We start from the raw sequence: 12,692 nt of genomic DNA on the forward strand, positions 1-12,692 counted from the left end.
GCCCCTTGGGTGTTCTCTGCTGCAACCCTGGCGGGCTTGTCCCGGCCGCCCTCCAGCGCCGCAGGCTGAGGGATCGGCCCCGGGATCGGGATCGGGATGGGCCCAGCGGGGCTGGCGGCTGTGAGGGGCGCGGGGGCTGCGAGCGCTGTGGGTTTTCCTGCCCGCCTTGGCTCCTGAGCTGCCGCGCTCCTGTGCTTGTTCTTCCCGGAGCTCTCGAGGTGTTGCTCACACGCCGCCTCTGCAGGGTAGGAAGTGCCTTTGGTAAGTGAAGGGTAAAGATGGAGTAATAAGGAAAAGCGTGCCTGGAGGAAACTAGAAATGCGGCTCCATGACGCTGTGTCGAGGAAGGTTTAGGCTTGGTATTAAAAGGAGAATAATATGAAAAATATTCTTCACCCAGGGGGTGGTTGGGCACTGGATTCCCTAGGGAGGTGGTCACAGCACCAACCTGACAGAACTCAAGAAGTGTTTGGACAACGCTCTCAGGCACATGGTGTGACTCTTGGCATGTGCTGTGCAGGGCCAGGAGATGGACTTCGATGGTCCTTGTGGATCCCTTCCAACTCAGGATATTCTGTGATCTTTGATACCAGGTGAAGTGATGTATCCAGTTCATGAAAACAAAGTTGAGGGAGTGAAAACTTGACTAGAAATATGGAGGGAGACCTGATATCTAAAAACTGGCAGTACAGCACTTGGAGCTTGTTGTCCTTAAAAACCTCAGAGCCCAGATAAGCACTGAGGCATTTTGTTTTATAACTAATAACTGAGTGGCCTTTGTCCTTGGAGTGCCCTAACCACCAAGCTACTCTATTTGACACAACTTACATGACATCTTGCTGTGTAGTGTCTATGCCTTTGAATCAATCATTTATATCATGTTTTTACCATGTTTTCATTCTTTCTCAGGAGGCTACTCCTGCCTTTTGCTGTAATGCCAGATCCAAGCCAGATGCAGGTCTTCAGGTTCTGCTATTACTAATGCAGCTGCAGCAGTTAACACCATCAGGCTGTATCATGTCTGCTTCCTATAGCAAAGCTCTGCATTTTATATATTGGTTTGCCTACAGCAGTTACTTGAACTTCTGTAGCCATCTTGTCCCATTAAGAAAAACAGCAAGTCATTGCTTTTTAGAGACAAGAAAGAATCCAGGGATACAATAAATCTTACTGATTCATATATACCATTTACTCTTCCAGTGTATGCATGCCTGTCCAGTGTATGAATCCCTGTTCTGCTATTTCAAGATGATAAAAACAGGAGCTTTTAGCTCACTACTTGCTCTCCAGGCACAGGCAGGTAGCAAACTGCAGGCAACATGAGAGGTTCTGGCAGCTCATGGCTTGCTTTTGCCATGGTGTGTGAATTATGAAAGAATATTTTGGTGAGGTCATGGCACAGATGTGCAGTCATGTTATAGGATGGACAGCCTTTCCTGCTCTACACCAGTCCCAGTGCCCTGTGCTTCCATACACATTAAATGTGGGATACACCACTATTTCTAGTCATAGCACTGACACACATTTAATGATACCTGACAAATAAAGTAGAGGCATAGAGTTTCTTAGTGTCTCCTTTATACTGAATAGCTTATCCCTATGGAAAGGTTAGGCACCAGTGGTATCTATGTATTCATGAACATCAATATGAAGTTAACACGACTTAGTGTACACCTTTCCCAAAAGAATATGCCTTTAGGGGGGAAATTCTGGGAATTCTATCTGAAAATTGAGAGAACAAGTCTTTCTATCCATAGGTTTGTGTTGGATTTCAATTTTTTTTCGTATATCACTTGTCAAATGTTTCAAATTAGAACACATAAGTAGAATTGTACCAACATTCAAAATTACAAATTTACTCTTCTTGTGAGCAGTGTAGTGCAAGAGGCACATTCATTAATCAGTAATGGATTATCACACTCAAAAGAGAACTCAAACCATTGAACCTCTTTTTTGACTTACAGGAACCTGTTTTCCAGCAGTTGGTACTAAATTGGTTTTCCTTTGTAGATGAGGCCAAGTAAGATCTGTTTTCACACTGTGGTTACTGTTACAGCTTGTTCTTTCTAAACATACAAAACCAATTGTTCATTACAGCACACAGCTTGTTAATAATCTCTTACAAAATATGGCAATAAAATATCACCCACTGTGGTGGAATGAAATCCAAAAAGGTATTTTTCCTTCCTGTAAATTTAGTGCAAGTGGGATTCAGAAGGTCAAAAGTACAGATCACCTGATAAGAAGGGTTGAACAGTTGCTCTGTCTCCTTTGAGAATTGGTTTAACAGTATCACACGTGACACAGTGCATATAATGTTATTGTGGGTGTTCTTGAGAAAGGATACTCACCAGAGGTGCCACATGTCCCAGATCTTCCCTTCTTCCCTTCACACATTGAGTCAAGGAGTAATTTTCAGAGCACAGAAACATGTTAGCCTTCATTTCTCATGTCTGCTAATTTGAATGTTTGACTAAAAGCTTGCAGGTTGTTTCATTAATTTAACTACAGAAGCCAGGAAATTAATAGCAAGAAAGTTACTATTACTTTGCCAGTTTTCTCACAAACAAAATCAGTGCTAGAGGAGCACAAGGGCGTGTGTTGGTATACAGATAAACCAACGTTGATCCTGTATAGTTACTGCTCGAGATCTACATAATCTTGCATACTGAAGCTGTGAAAGGATGTCTGTAAACTAAGAATTGTGACTGGAGAGGAGCACTTATTTCATCATAGCACACATTCATAGTCTCCAACTGTCCAGCATATCATATTTGCACTAAAAGCCCTCAACTAGCCAGCCAGCCAACCAACAAACCCACAAAACCACAACAAAACAAAAACCAATAAGTGGTTGTGCTGACTCCAGAAGTTTTCCATGCCTTTCTTTGGCTCCTGTCACCTGGGATGTTGGAGGGTCTAAGAGCTCAGCAGTCTTTCAGTGATCTGCTGACTTGGACAAAGGGGGAAGGAGAGCAGCAGTCATCCTCCCTGCAGGTTCATGGGACAGCGCTAGTCACGTAAATATTGGCAATTAGCCTCTAAAAGCAAATGTGCCTGTGATGGGCCCTGAAACAATGAGCTGTTTTGTAGGGAAAAAACCTAATACCCAAAAAAACAGGTGGAGATGACTCTGCCTGGAGAAGATGGAAGTAGGATTTTATGGGTGTCCTGTGAGTATTCATGTTTGTAAGTTATTGCGGTAACACTCCTATGAAGGATTTTGATTTTTTTTTTCTTGTGGCTGATAATGAAGACAAAACTGCTTGGAATGCTGTATCCATTAACTAAGGAGAATAAGAGCCCCAATTGTTGGAGTGACAAAAGAAAATTAGTGATACCATAGATGTGGAAAGTCTTTTGTTGCAAAAAAAATAACTCTCTTTGAATTTCTTGTGCCTTGTAGCTTCATGTGATCAGCAATAACAATAAAATCAGAAACAAAATTGCAGAGGTTTCAACTGGGACAACAAGAATGTGAATACCTGTCGTTTTATTGACTCAATTAGCAGTAATTCCACAAGTGTTTTCACAGCAAATATCACTAGTACTCATGGTAAAATGGCCAAATGTTTCCATTTTTATTGGTAAATGAGAGAATTGAGATTCTTATAGACATGACTGAATTGCTGAAGTGTCACATTCATGAAATAATATCACTTGATCAGTTGGCTTTAACTCATCATTTTGAGTGCAAAGTGTACCTTTCAGGTTAAAGAATTCCAGACCTCTAAAAGATTTATCTCAGCAAACCACAAAGTAAAGCCATGCAACAGTACATGTAACTCAGATGCTGATGAAGGAGACAAAGTGCAGTGACACATTGAAGTCTGTGAAAAATCACTGTAAACTTTGTAGGAAATCCTTACAGGCCACCATTGTGCACTTAGCAATCTCACATTTGAGATTTCCCCAATTTACTGACAGAAAGCTGCATTAAATTCATCTACTTGGGAACAAAGTTTGAGTTTGACCCTATTTAGGAGGAACTTAGATTTCAAAGACGCTATGGTGGATGTTTCTTACTTCAGGATTATACCATAAATCAGTATAAATAGCACAAGAACATAAGGAAGAGCTCTTCAACAGATTTCTACTGCAGGCTGAATCTTTATGATATCAATAAAAATAGTAGTATATTACGACTAGACATTCTATTTCACTTCATTGTTACAACTAAACTTCCTATTTTTATTGTGCCCTAATAGTGATGTTCCTTCTATTCCATTTTAGTATTCCTATTCATTTAGTCTAATAAATCCCTGCTTCTCTGCAGTACCACTGATCTGGGAAATGTTCCTTTTCATTTCACAAAGACAAGAAAGGACAGAGACAAAGGGAAATGGAAAGTACTGTGGTCAAAAGAGCAAAGACTTAGGCTGTCCAATTAGCTCATGTGCAAAGTAACCAGAATTCTAAACTGTCTTCTGAATGTTATTGAGACCTAGATTAGTTTGGGGTGAGTATATTTGAGTTCTTACATTTGGCATAGTTGAAATGCAGAGCTGTAATGCATATAAAAAATTTCTGTCCAAATTAAAATCTTCATATGAATTTCTGTATGATACTTGTTGGATCTACTGTGGTCACTGCCTGATATGGGATATTTCCAGGAAAAGTGATACTGCCAGTCACTGGCAGGTTTCAGCTGGGATAGAGTTCATTTTCTTCATGGTGACTGGTATGGAGCTGTATTTTCCACTTGTGCTGAACACAGGGTTGTTGATAATATAGAGAAGTTTTGTTATTGCTGAGCAGGGTTTACACAGAACCAAGGCCTTTTCTGCCTTTTGTACTGCCATGCCGGTGAGGCTGGGGGTACATCAGAGGCTGGGGGGAGACACTGCCAGGACAGGTGATCCCAGGTGACCAAAGGGATATCCCGGACCATGGGATATGCTCTGTAATAAAGTGGGGGGAAGAAGGAGGAAGGGGAGACATTTGGGGTGATGGTGTTTGTCTTCCCAAGTAACTGTTAGATGTGATGGGGCCCTGCTCTCCTGGGGATGGCTGAACTCCTGCCTGCCCATGGGCAACAATGAATTAATTCCTTGTTTTGCTTTGCTTTGTGTGCACAGCTTTTGCTTTCCCTGTTAAACTGTCTTTATCTCAACACATGAGCTTTCTGGCTTTCACCTTTCTGATTTTCTCTCTGGTCCCAGTGTTTGTGAGGCATAGTGAGCAGGTGGCTGTGTGGGGCTTGGCTGCTGGCTGAAAATTGCTGACAATTACTAGAATAATCAGAGTGGCCAGAACAAACAGCAAAGTTTAGTAATTTTGTATATTTAATACAGTAATTGTACAATTTATTTACTGAAAAACAAACAAAAACTGAGTGGTGACATGGAGTTACAATCTCATTGTTTTTCATTACAGCTCCTGAGGCCAGGGAAGGAGAAACAGCAGTCTGAGGTGAGACAGCATTGAAAGAACCTCCTCAAAAGCTTTTAGAGACCTCTGAGAAGAACTGTTGATGTGCTTAAAAATTGAATATTACCTGCTTCACTACTGTGTGTTTGTTTGAAGCGTGATTTTCCCATTCTGCACATCTTTGCTTAATACTGAAAATTAAATGTTACACTTAGACATGCTGCTACCTTTTGCCAAAGCTCATTTTTCTAAAAGTGCAACAGTTCTTCAATGCATGTTTTTGTGATTGCAATATTTGGCCAAGGATGAAAACAATAATCTGATTCCTTATATACATTTGGTGATACGCAAAAATCTGATGGATAAAAGGATTTTCTGAGGCCAAATTAATACCCTTATTTTTTTAAATTGTTTTTTAATTAAGCTTTTTTTTAAGCAGCTGAGCAGCAAAGGTTTTGGTAACTCTAGGAGGATTTTCCTCTGAAGATATTTTATTAATGTAAACTTTTTCTTTGTAGACAGATCTCAAATAGATTTTTGTTGCTGAAGAATAAGTTGTTTTAACAGCACATATATATAAAGATTTTAAAGGACTTAAAATATGCTAATTTTAGGCAAATTTTTACTATTATTTAAACAAGGTGAGGAAAACAAATAATATATTCTGATTTTCCAAAGTCTTTACTTGTATACTTGCCTTTATACCAATTCCAACCTTAGTAAATTGTGAAGTGGTGGAACAACCATGAAGCTGAGTCTTTGCAGAGAAAAATGAAATATTTGTCTCTGATACAGGACATAGAATTGCAGCATTTGAAAAGTAATAATTCTAACTATAAGTCGTATTCTGCTTTCTCTCTTCAATAAGTGTTAATAGTCTTTCTTAGCATCCAACTACAAAAAAGTGCTGCTGAAACAACTTTTTCTGACAGTGAAATATTTGATTGATGCACAGAACTCCCCTCACTGATTTACAATAGAGCTTTCATATGCATGCTCAGATTTTGCAAGCTAAAGGTATACAACAAGCTACTAATTAACTCTGGTTATTAGCTAAGAGAAAACATGTAGTAAAGCAAAAAGGAGAACTCTGAGTTGAAATATGCCAGGTAGACCTGAAACAGGTTGATGTGGTTTTGTGGCCAGTTTGTTGAGGGTTTTGTCTTAATTCCCAGTAAAACAAATGACATGTAATTTCAGTTACTGTATATATCCTTAAGTATATTTTTTTGTTGTAACTTCCAAAACAAGAAGGGTGTTTGTTGAAACTAAGATTTTTTTAAAGTATAAATTAAAGTTTAATTCAGTACAGCTTTCATTTCAATAGAATTAAAAGCATAGCACAATCTACGTTTTAGTGCTGTCATTATTATAGTTTTAACAACTTGTAATGCAAATTACAGAGTCCAGATCATAAAAGGAAAGGTAAAAATATGTGTGTTTTCAGATCTTGAATAAGACTGCCCAGTCAACAAAGGAAATGTGTCATGTATGTGAACAAATGGAATAATTTGTAGTAAGTCTAAATGTTGAACTAATTATTTAAACTGAACATAGATATTAATTTATCTTCATTGTTCACTTTGGGTGAATTGACTTCAGAAACTTAAAGACAAACCTATTGTCACATTCCTAATTCAACAGGGCTTAACCATGACCAGCAAGGTGAGGAGCAGTTCACACATCCCCTGGCAGAGTCTCCATCAGTGTGTGCTGCCTGAGCTTCCTGCTCCCCTTCAGAATTTGGAAATTCAACAGCGCAGATGAAAGTATCAAGGTTTATGTCCGTCTTTAGTTTTTGCATTTCAGTACTTCAGATTTCACTGCAAATTCTTTGAGATCTTCAGCACATGGAAGATTAGAATCAGTAATTTAGTATCATAATGAAGAGTAATTAAGGCCTCTCCTAGATACCAGAAGGCGATCAAGGAAAGCTCTCTTCTTTCTTTCCAAGTCTCATCTGGTGCTATCAAGATTAAATGAAGCACAACTCATGGTTAATGAAGTTTTTACTCTTCTACTAAAAAAAAATTTAGTCTCTTAAAATACTTCCCTTTTGCCTTTCATACACAATTTCTGTCCATAGTTTGTCTATTTTAGTGGAGTCATATGCCATATTTAGCCCAGACAAACTTTTTTAGAGTTTACTAATTTCAAAACATTGTCGAGTAGACACACTAGTATGTTTTCTCTATATACTGTCAGCCTGATTCACGTGCCTGTAAGTTCATCTAACACTCTTTCCACTGTTGCACAGAAAACAAATGGCCTTTCAGGGAAATACCTATCAGTGTTTCAATCACTGCTGCTGCTTTTCAGTTAGGATTATTAAAAATCTCAAACTTCATTCTCCTAGAAGTGCAGAACAACTGCATTTTAGTCATTTTAGATGCTGGAGTCCAGTTTAAGAGGGTGATGTGTAGCAATAGGCACTACAGTGATTAATGAGATTTCAGTAGCTTTTCCATAGCTTCCTGCCTGGAGCCAAAAAACAAAACAAATCAACAAACAAACAAAAAAATCCAACCCCCAACCCATAACAGCAGATTAGTTGTGTGCCTTTCACTGCTTCTTGTAAAATGTTAATGGACTCCTAAAGGTTTCATTTTTGAATGAGAACCATTTCAGCAAGAATTTTAGCAGATGCAGAGGACATTCGAGGAACTTGTGAAAATTCCTTATGTTCTGCTTTTTAAAGTCTATAGGCACATTTGGCACAAGCTGTCAATCTGACACTGATTTCCAGGCATTTAAACAGGCCAAATAAAATGCCATTTCTGTAATACTTTTATATTTTCCCTTTCTTTCAAGTGTATATAAAGTACACATCTGAATAAATAATATTGTACTCCTTTATTTTAGGTGTAGGTAGCAGTCACAAGAGATTAAATGCTGCTATGTGTAACGAAGCATGAAGATGACAAGATACATGAACCAGAGGCTTTTCAGCTCAATCACATCATCCAGCACATAATTATACAGATTTTGTATTTCAGACACCAATGTCACCTTGGGGTTGAAATCATTCTAGATGAATTGGTGTAAGTATAAATAAGATAGTTCCCCACACCCCAGTTACTTTCCTACTTTAAAAATAGAAAGGAAAATGAGTAGTCCTGAGTTTAGGGATGAGTTATTTGTGTGTGGTATTTGTGATGGAAAATTCTTTCTAAAATAAACACAGTAATAAATGGTCTTCTTTTTTCCTCTCATATTTTAAGGTGACAGCCTGCTTCTAGTGTCAGAGTACTAGACTAAATTTATCCTGGTCTGTTTTAGTACTTGACTAATACATACAGCACTATCTATTAGAGTCATTAATTGTATCAAGCAAAATATTTTTCTGTAGTTTTTCTATTAAATTTCTTTAAAGCCACATGCAGAATGTTACCTCCCATGTTGTACTTTAGTTCCAGTGACTCTAATATGGATGATACCTTGATGGGCTTTTGAAATCCTGAAAAACATGAATGTGACAGGGAGCCTAGATGGGACTTTAAAAAATACTACAAATCATTTAACTTCTATTACAAAATTTTTATAAATGCTGAATAAAGGTGTAAATTAATAAATGTATCAGCATCTATTAATTTATTTCCTTCTCTTCATTACAGAAAGATACTATTGATCCAAAATTTATTAGCAGTGTTCTGCTAGAGCCAGCGGAGGGCAGACTTGAATTGGAAACTCTTTTTGCTACTGCAGTTACTTGAAGTTAAAATACCAGATATATCATGTCTTGAGCTCAAAGTCTCATCACTTCTCTACTATTCTAATTACAATTGTGCTGGATAAAAGCCTCTTTGCAGTTCCTGTTTGACAAAATGAGTGTTTTGCGAATGTTTAAATAAAGATGCTAATATGAAAGTGAATAAGTCAGTGTGTTAGCAGCTGTGTGTTACTCATCAGGGATTATCCACACTGCTTAATCCTTCACCATGTATATCTTGAAATGCTTGTTAAAAGCTAGTGAATATAATTATCCCCATTTTACAGATGAAGAAACTGAAGAACAGAGTGGTAACCTTACAGATTACCCATCTGGGTGACCTACAGAAACAAGAATAAAGTCCAGTTTTTGAGATCTAATCCAGTGCTTTGCAACATAAAGTATTTTAACTCTTGAAAACATTGTGGAAATTATTGCTAGAAGCCCAAATTGTAGAGACTGAGGAGCTTACACTGTTGAAATAGCAGGCAGCCTGACAGCCAGGTTGTAGATCTTAAGAAGAATATTCTTCCCAAGAAGATGGGTGGCAGTCAGATCAAAGGCCTAAAGATCCACTTTAAAGTAGTATTTTGTTTTTAAAACAAGTACTTTGCATTTTTAGGCATATTTGTTATTCATTTGGTTAGGTTGGAGTCTTTCAAAACAACTTTATGATAACCTGTGTCTGGCTCTTGTTATGTATAATGTGTTGTGGCTTCACACATTTTTAAGTGCTGTGTGAAGGTCTGTAAGAATATATTATAAAAGAGGCCACTTGGAGCTTCTTGGTCATTTCTCCTTGTACCTTGTGCAATTGTACCTCACAAAGAGTTGGCACCTCCAAATTGTCATCACTTTCCATAACTCACAGAGGCCTGAAAATGCAATTATCTCAAAAGGGAAAAGATTCATTTACTCTTCTGCAGAACATAAACTCTCCTTGAAATAACCACTAATTGAAGGCATTTGTACACAGGCTCATTTTATAGTAAACCACTGGATGCCTCAGTTCAAGAAGCAGCAAGAAAGATAATTCAATTAATGAAAACTGCTGCTTTGAGAAATGTGGTTTCCAGTCTCAAAGTTATTTTATTTATCCCTAATTATACATTGCTGAAAACTGTTAACCATTATTAGGGGCAGATGAGTCTGAGGTTTGGGGGTATGGCTGGTTTTGCCTGCTGTAAGCTTCACAGGTTTACACATCCACCTCCATAATGATCTTCTCTTTCACTAATCCAAGTTATTGTGTATTTTTTTTGTATTCAACTTTCCCTTTTATTTGTAAAATGTGTGTGAAATGTTCAAAACATTAGTGATTTAAGAGCAGTTAAGATATTACTGCCTCAGAAACACATCATTGTTACATACAGTTGTGTTTGTTGTGCTGAGCAGGCCCAGCTGAGTTACAGATAAGGCAAATTAACTGTATCGGAGCAGATTGGCCAAAAGCTTGTCCCTGTATTTCTTTACATGGAAAATAAAGGATACATGTATGTACTGTCTGAATAGAGAGCATGATGATGTTGTGTGCCTGTGCCAAAATTAATCCAATAGTATTTTATTGGAAAAATAAACTTAGTTTTGGATTTAAAAAATTGGAATATGTAATGTATAAAATACATATTTGATCAAGATCAGTTCCTCTGGTAATGTTCCTTCAGAGAGGAGGGTTTTAATGACAGGGAAAAGATACTTCTACATCTATGGAAGTTAAAGCCTGCTGCTGCCAAGTGGCCAGGACCCTTAAATGCGTGTTGAAGTGTCCTACTCTTAGTAAATCAGAAATATTTATACTTGCTGTCTCAAGTAGTAGAAAGAACACTAGCAACTGCTTCCATGTTTAGAATTCTGTGGAGTCTGCTACCTGTAAGCAGACTCCACTTAAATAAAGTGTCTGGAACTGTTAATTGCTAACCTCATTCTTGACATACTTCAGCCTCCAACAGCCTGCTACAACTTCTGTTACACCTTCTGGGATTCTATCTATAGCAATTGCTTTCTCTCCCCAGTTGGCTCCAAGCCAGAAATATATCCATTTGCACAAATGCTTCTTAACCTTGTTCACACTGGGGTGGGGGGGAAGGGGGAAGTCATATTTTTTTCTTTCTGCTTGTCTGGTTGGTGGATACTTTTATACTAAATTCAGTACTTGCCATGTTCTCTGTGTAATGCACAAGTGGTTACAATGCCTTTTCTAAGCTACTCTTTGTTTCACTTTAGGTGCACTGAATAAACTATTTCTCCATGGTCATTTCATGGGCATCTTACTGTAACATGGGAGTCTTAAGCAAGCACATTTAATCAATTTTCTGATAAGGCTGTGTTCTTCCCTCTCAGTAGGGCTGTCTCAGTTGACAAAGAAAGCCTTCAAGACTTGCAGAGTAACCAGCACTTCTGAAGGCTGAAGAAAACACTAAGGCACCAACATTTCTCACCAGCTACCTGGCGAGTTCCAGTGTCCCTGTCATGAAGAAATTGGTTTATAACTGACAGGGAAGATTGTGCTTACCACAGGAATGCTACTGGTACCCAAACTAGCTTGTCTTCATTCTCAAAAACCTGCAGCTCACACACATACATGTACAGCATCCAGCTCTGGGGTCCTCAGTGCAGGAAGGACATGAATCTGTTGGATTGGCCACCAAGATAATTAGAGGGATAGAACACGTCTCCTACCAGGAAAGATTGAGAGAATTGGGATTGTTCAGCCTAGAGAAGAGAAGGCTTCAGGGTGGCCTAATTGTGGCCTTTCAGCTCCTGAAGGGAGTCTGTAGTGACAGGACAAGGGGCAATGGATTCAAACTGACAGAGGAGGCTTACATTAGATATTAGGAAAAAATTCTTTGCTGTGAGGATGGTGAGGCACTGGAACAGTTTGCCCAGGTGAGTTGTGGATGCCCCATCCCTGGAAGTGTTTAAGACCAGGTTGGGTGGGGTTCTGAGCAACCTGGTCTAGTGAAAAGTGTCTGCCCATGGCAGGGGGCTTGGAACAAGATGGTCTTTAAGGTCCCTTCCTACCCAGGCAATTCTATGATTCTATGTACCTGTGTATAGAAACTTCTGCATTATATGTATATAAATGTACACGGAACAGCAGGTTTATCAGAATTAATTGAAAATGAGCCAGCTTGGATATCAATACCAGCACCATTTCTGAGGAGATATGTATAGACATGTATAGCAAACTTCAACTGCAGCTTTGAAGTCCTCGGTGTTTCAGCTACCTAGAAGTACCTATGCAAATATTTGACATTAGAAAATTAGGAGCACTTTGATTGGAGTAATTAGGTTGATACATAGGAGTTCTATGGTAGAGGGAGGAACAGATGGTCCTGATTTTTCTGACTCAAATTTCCACCAATTTTTTTTTTAATGTTTTCATGCATTTCTGTACAGTTGTGGTGAATGCTATACCAGAGTCCAGTCCAAGCTCTGAAAAGACAAAAAGGGTGTGGTTACAAAAATAGTCACAGACCACAGCTCTATGTTTGCATGCTAGATCATGATCAAGGATTCTGCACTAAGATGTACATAGGACAGTGTGTGGCATCTCTCACTGCAGTCTTCTGTGGCATCTTGACCCCATTTAACTTCCATTTTTATTAGATCT

At 38.6% G+C, this 12,692-nt stretch overlaps 1 long non-coding RNA gene and 1 other non-coding gene across 3 annotated transcripts; both read left to right on the plus strand.

The window, feature by feature from the left end:
• Positions 1-172: 172 nt before the first annotated feature.
• LOC131080322 (uncharacterized) lies at positions 173-11,333 on the plus strand. 2 transcript variants are annotated; one of them, XR_009114158.1, is made up of 4 exons: positions 173-261; positions 5,377-5,412; positions 7,015-8,411; positions 8,985-11,333. It is a non-coding gene; the product is annotated as an uncharacterized LOC131080322 (long non-coding RNA). The 2 variants fall into 2 exon arrangements; XR_009114156.1 differs by having other exon boundaries at positions 7,015-11,333.
• LOC131094887 (small nucleolar RNA SNORD93) lies at positions 5,667-5,754 on the plus strand. The gene has a single exon (XR_009115810.1). It is a non-coding gene; the product is annotated as a small nucleolar RNA SNORD93 (small nucleolar RNA).
• Positions 11,334-12,692: the final 1,359 nt, after the last annotated feature.

Source organism: Melospiza georgiana, chromosome 1 (genome assembly GCF_028018845.1).
Source record: "Melospiza georgiana isolate bMelGeo1 chromosome 1, bMelGeo1.pri, whole genome shotgun sequence".
Taxonomy (NCBI): Eukaryota; Metazoa; Chordata; class Aves; order Passeriformes; family Passerellidae; genus Melospiza; species Melospiza georgiana.